Here is a 6,158-nt window from a genome sequence, read left to right on the forward strand (position 1 = left end):
GGATATATCTCTTAATTTTCCAAAATGCAACATTAATAAATGTGTTTATTTGAGCATTAAATGACACAAACTGACTCCATGATGTTTGTGCAAAGAACTGAAATCCCTGAAACACCTCCATCGTGGTCTTGAGTTTTCTTGCGGGAACGACACGTCACAATATTCCTCATTATAATGAGGCAGTGTTTGCGTATGGCTGTTGTTCTCCATTGGAATCCCAATTCAGGATTGTGGGTAGTGTAGTTCTTTACTGATGTTTTTGAAACAAAAAAAAATGAAAATTCTGTCAGTATTTACTCACCCTCATGTGAAATAAAGTCGTTATTTTTGTTGTTTTTGCGCACAAAAAGTGTTCTCGTCGTTTGATAAACTTAAGATTGAGCCACTGTAGTCACTTGGACTATTTTAACGATGTCTTTAATGACTTTTCGATGCCAGCAAGAGTCATTCCCTCAAGAAGCCTATGGACTGTATGCAGGAGTGATCTTAATATCTTAAATATCTTAATTTGTGTTCTGAAGATGAACGAAGTTCTTACACAACATGAGGGTGAGTAAATACTGACCGAATTTTTATTTTTGGGTGAACTAACCCTTTAATGGGATCCGCTTGTCCGGGACAAGTTGATTTTTTTGAAGGGACAAGTAAAAGATCATTTTACTTGCCCTACCGGAGAAGTAGCCTGATTACAACATCAATAACAGAAAAATGACAAGGGTATCACCAAAACGTGAGAATGATTCTGATTTTATTACATTTATAGTAAGTTTTGATCGACAGTGGATAATAAATAAAGCTATTCATAGATGCCACTTACGTCACTACCATATTGACGACCGATCTCGCCAAATATATCTTGTGCATAACCCCTCCCCATACAGTGGGCATTGCTGCAGTCTTCGCAGTTCTCCTGTTAAAGTAGATCACAACTCATCACCAGTTTCTTACCAGAAGAATTAGGAACCGCAAGAGAAGAAGACTTCTACCCCGATCCAAACATGCCCGACCAACAGGTTTTGGTTTCATTTCAATGTACCGTTAATTTGGCTAAAGTGTGTCCTGCAACCTTTCTGCTAATGTGATTAATAAGTTTATGAATCAATAAGTTTATAAAACAGTTTTTGGCTAAGATAAATTGTGATATAACCTAAACTATGAAGTGATGTAAATTATACTGCATTATACTGAGAGCTGTTCCCAGTATTTTGTCAATTTGGTGAGTGAAAGTGGATATCACGAACAGCTCTCAGTATAGACCATTTCACAAGATGTAAACAACACTGGTCCAGAAGCACTTCCTGTTTCAGTTTTTTAACACTACATAAAAGCTGGGATAAAATACAACCAACAGAGCATTTAAAACTGAATCAAAAAGTTAAACAAACATCTTTAAGATGTTTTCTTTACATGTGAAATCAAGAAAACAGTTACAAACTGAAACAGGAAGTGCTTCCCCAGACAGCAAACTGACATTGAATCAACGTGGAAACGACGTCTCTCATGACATTGAAACAACGTTGATTTGCTCATCGAATTAACGTTGAACCAACGTCAGACGCGGCATTCTTCAAAGCTAAATGAAATCGAAAATTGGTTTGCTTTCATAACGTTGAAACAACGCGTTGATTTCAGGTTGATTTTCCGTTAGTTTTGAAATAATGACGCGTCTGACGTTGGTTCAACGTTAATTCGATGAGCAAAACAATGTCAGATCAACGTTGTTTCGATGTCATATTTCCACGTTGATTCAATGTCAGTTTGCTATCTGGGTCTGGACCAGAGTTGTTTACATCTTGTGAAATGGTCTATAATGCAGTGTAGTTTACCACCACCACCACAAATGAGTGTCCAAAAGTACAATGAAAATAGATCAACTCCCTCTAATACATTTCATTATAAAACTAATCAATACTTTTTCATGGCGTAATCTGTTTTCCTAAATCTATCATTCAAATTGTTCTTTTTAAGTTTGGCAGACTGATCAGGTATGCCAGGCAGAATCACACCATGCCTGTCCTTCTGGTGTATTTCGATGTTGAGAGAGACCTTCGACCCGACTACTGCCTTTCAAGAAAATCAATGGATGGCTTGATGGATATTCTGCACAGATACCAGGATCACGGCTGGGGAACTTACTTGGAAGTCCTAATATGTGTGTATGATTATGATTGTGTGATCTCTTTTTTTTCCATGAATAAACAAGCACTGTTAAGTTGTCTTGATTGATATTGTGAAGCAGCTTTGATACAATCTGTATTGTGAAAAGCGCTATATAAATATATTTGACTTGACTTGACTTGATTAATATGTGTGTATGATTAATATGTGATATGATTTGCCTATGGACTGTCACTGCCCGGACGTTCTCTGTGCCAAAACCGACAAATGCTCAGAAAATGATGGACATTGCAGGTAAAGTGATTTGCTATCCACGTCATGATGGACTTGAAAAAGTTGTCCTGCAATTCGGACACCTTGCTGGACAATGGATGGACGCCACATTCGTATCAAGCCTCCAAATCGTAACAAAGAAGACTATTTTAATTACAAACAGTTCTATTTTATCCAAATGCAAACCAACTGTGACTCTCAGGGACGATTCTTTAACATCTTTGTGGTTTTCCTGGTTCTGTTCATGATACTAGTGTTCTAAAAACAGCCCACTTTATGACAATGCTGAGTACCCCCCACCCGGCTTTTTCCTTCTTGGTGATGGGGATATCCCTGCATACAGTCCCCCATTACCATCATCACACCCTACAAACAGCCAAGGACGGGTCGAGGAACGCTTCAATCACAGCCATTCACGTTGGTATGATGAAGGCACGCTGGAAGGCAACACTCTTGCTAATATTCTGTTCATAGTCTATATTTTAAATCTATGTGGCATCAATCATTTTCAAAACCGTTTTGTTCAAGGCTGGCAGGGTTTTGGACTGCCTGCCTGTCACGGTGTAAATGGCAGATGGTTTTGTGAAGTGTTTTGATATCCTTAGCTTGATAAAGTGTCTAATTTTAGTAGAGCTGTTGCTGGACCTGGTTTAACTGCAGCTTTGAAAAACTAATGTCTAGCAGTCTAAGCCAGCTTTTTTCAGAATTTGTATTGCTTTCATATTGTTGTCTGAGTGCATTCTTTTAGTATGACAAATTGTCACTGATTCCCGGCACACACTGAATAAAGGGGTGAGGCCTGGTTGAGTTACTCAGTGTGTTGAAACTCATGGTTATGGTAAGGGGTTTGACAAGGTGTGCGATGGGGTTGCTATAGGAAGTAGTATAGTAACAAACGCAACTTTCACGCGCATCTTATCGACAAATAAAAAAAGTGGTTTGACCTATTTCAAATGCGGAAATTAGAATTAGAATACAAAGCTATATAGAGCTTACCATGTGATGCCGTCCTCACTGACACGCATTGGCTATACGCAAGAACTCCCATGCTCATGAGAATTATAAGATCTACTGCATAATAATATAATACTGTAATAATAAAATAATACTGTATAATAATAATAGAGCAGCCTAAAAATGTCACTAACGTGAAATTATTCTTTCTTTTTAATTCTTTTCCTTTTCTCACCACCCGACTCATGTCTACAAAATCATTCGCACATTTTTTTCTCTTCCTTACATGAGCAGTTATCTAGAGCAAACACACAGTGGAGCGAGTGCACAGAACATAATATCGAAATTCGAAAAATAATAATAATAATTGGCAAAACGTTTCATGTGGCCTTGATTATGCATAATTGTGAGACAGCAGGGTGTTTTTTTAACCGATGTTGGGTTGAAAAACAGTAGCTAATAAAAGATTTGCCTATATAAAGGGCCTGTAGAGGGCGATGCCCTGTGCTTTTGGTCCAACGCTATCTCACGACCAATTCGTACGAATTCATACGAGTGATTAAAAGGTGACTTTACTCGTACGAATTTATACGATTTGTCTAAACCCACGTGATGGGTAGGTATAGGGGCGGGGTTGGGGGTAGGTCATTCGTACGGATTGGCCAACTCGTAAAACATGTACGATTTAGCAAAAATCGAGTGAGGTCGTACGAATTGTTACGAATTAGCCACCTCGTAGAATTCAAACGAAATGCCGTGAGACCGGGAAATTTTCCCAAACATTTCTCATTTCCATCTAAGCGCTTGACCAATCACAACACACTGGTCCCCCGACCAATCAGAGTGCATTGTGCTTTTCAGAAGGAGGGGCTTTTATAGAGACGGGAGCAAAACAGAGCGTTACTGACAGACTGGGAAAAGAGGAGCCGCAACAATGGAGAATTTGGGGGAAATAATCAACATTCAAGCACATTCAGCTGTTCTAGAAGAGCCCAAATACATCATCTTGACTTTGTAAAAGGGATTTATATGCCTCTTAAAATTAAGGTTCCCTTTCAAGGATGATTGACACTGTGTGAACGCTCTGCGGGATTGCGTTGTGAAGCACGAGTGAAATCAGTCCAATGGTGTGACAGATGTCAGAGGTGGGTGCCGTCCCCCTATTTAGTCTCCCTGTGTTTGCTGTCTTGTGCTGGTTCATTGTCAATGTTTCCTTGTGTTACCTGTTTTTGCCTGAGACCCCTCTTGGTTTCCCCCTCGGGGTTGTTTCGTTTATAGCTTTTATTATTATTTAATAAACATCATGTCATCCTGCTCTTATATCCTCGACTCATTTCTGACAATTCTATGACACTTTCTGTCACTCAAGCACTGCATTTTAGTGTTTATTCACGACTTTCGAGCATAACATTTTTAACATCCCTGTCCTTGCTGGGAAGTTAAACGTTCGAACTATGAAATAAAAATGTGAAGTTTTCTCAACTTAATTGTTTGTTCTTTGGACAAAATAGTAGTACACTTGCAGTTAAATAGTTTTTATAAGTAAACTCAACATTGCACTCAAATTTGCCCACTCAATTTTTGACAGAGTTAACAATTTGCAAGTTGGATTTTTTAGTGTTATCGTCTTGGGTTCTTCCATTTGGTCCAGCTTTATCACCCCGCACTTTTTAACCAAATGCGTGGATACAGCACAAACAATAGCATGTACAAGGCAGACGCATTCTGACCTACATTGACGAATGGTTGGTTTAAGCTCAGTCGCATCAGTTAGCATCAAGATGTCGTTCTCGCGCACATTGAGGTTGAATGATTAAAGGAATGTACTTTCTCCAGTTCAGAGAATCACTTTTCTATAGGTGTGGAATGAGGTTCGATCATGCAAGCACGTCTCTCTCAGGCACACATCGAGTCGATCCTGTCAACAGTAAACTGATTAAAGCTAGGCTAGTCACTCACTGTCAATCAGTTTCAAGGCTGTTGGGTCTGATGGTATCAGCACATTTTTTTATCCTGAACTTGGTTTAAAAAATATGCTTGGTTTAACTTAAAAAAGTAAGTAACCTGGTTGCCTTAAAATTTTAAGTTCATTGAAATGGAAAAATTGAGTTAATAGAATGAAGGAGATTGATTTAAAGGGTTAGTTCACCCAAAAATGAAAATTAAGTCATTAATTACTCACCCCCATGCTGTACCAACCCCGTAAGACCTTCGTTCATCTTCGGAACACAAATAAAGATATTTTTGATTGAATCTGAGGGCTGTATCACTCTTCCATAGACAGCCTGAGGGACTGCCTCTTGACGGCCCAGAAAGTCATTAAAAGAAAAGGTTTAAATATTCCATGTGCCTACAGTGGCTCAACTATAACTTTATCAAGCGACGAGACTACTTTTTGTGCGAAAAAAACCCGTAAATAACGACTTTATTCGACTTTCCATTACTTCCTTATGGGCACATGCGCGAGAACTGAGACGAGACCGTTCTTCTTCGACTACTTTTTGTTACCGGCTGCTCACCGCTTAGGAGTTTTACCGCCCCCTACCGTATAAGATGACGTACTGATATAGCCAGAGGCGCAAAACGTTCTGTTTACAAGCAGTACGTCATCTTATACGGTAGGGGGCGGTAAAACTCCTAAGCGGTGAGCAGCCGGTAACAAAAAGTAGTCGAAGAAGAACGGTCTCGTCTCAGTTCTCGCGCATGCGCCCATAAGGAAGTAATGGAAAGTAGAATAAAGTCGTTATTTACGTTTTTTTTTTCGCACAAAAAGTAGTCTCGTCGTTTGATAAAGTTATAGTTGAGCCACTGTA

The 6,158-nt window shown here is 39.1% G+C and overlaps 2 long non-coding RNA genes across 2 annotated transcripts in view; both read left to right on the plus strand.

The window, feature by feature from the left end:
• LOC148981348 (uncharacterized) overlaps window positions 1–6,158 on the plus strand; it is a 183,698-nt gene that overhangs the window by 150,249 nt on the left and 27,291 nt on the right. The gene's annotated exons all lie outside the window — the stretch shown is intronic.
• On the plus strand, window positions 886–2,296 carry LOC148981349 (uncharacterized). Its single transcript, XR_016168619.1, has 2 exons — window positions 886–1,013; window positions 1,969–2,296. It is a non-coding gene; the product is annotated as an uncharacterized LOC148981349 (long non-coding RNA).

The sequence above is a fragment of the Pimephales promelas genome, chromosome 5, assembly GCF_988280905.1.
Source record: "Pimephales promelas chromosome 5, fPimPro1.hap1.1, whole genome shotgun sequence".
NCBI classification, from domain to species: Eukaryota; Metazoa; Chordata; class Actinopteri; order Cypriniformes; family Leuciscidae; genus Pimephales; species Pimephales promelas.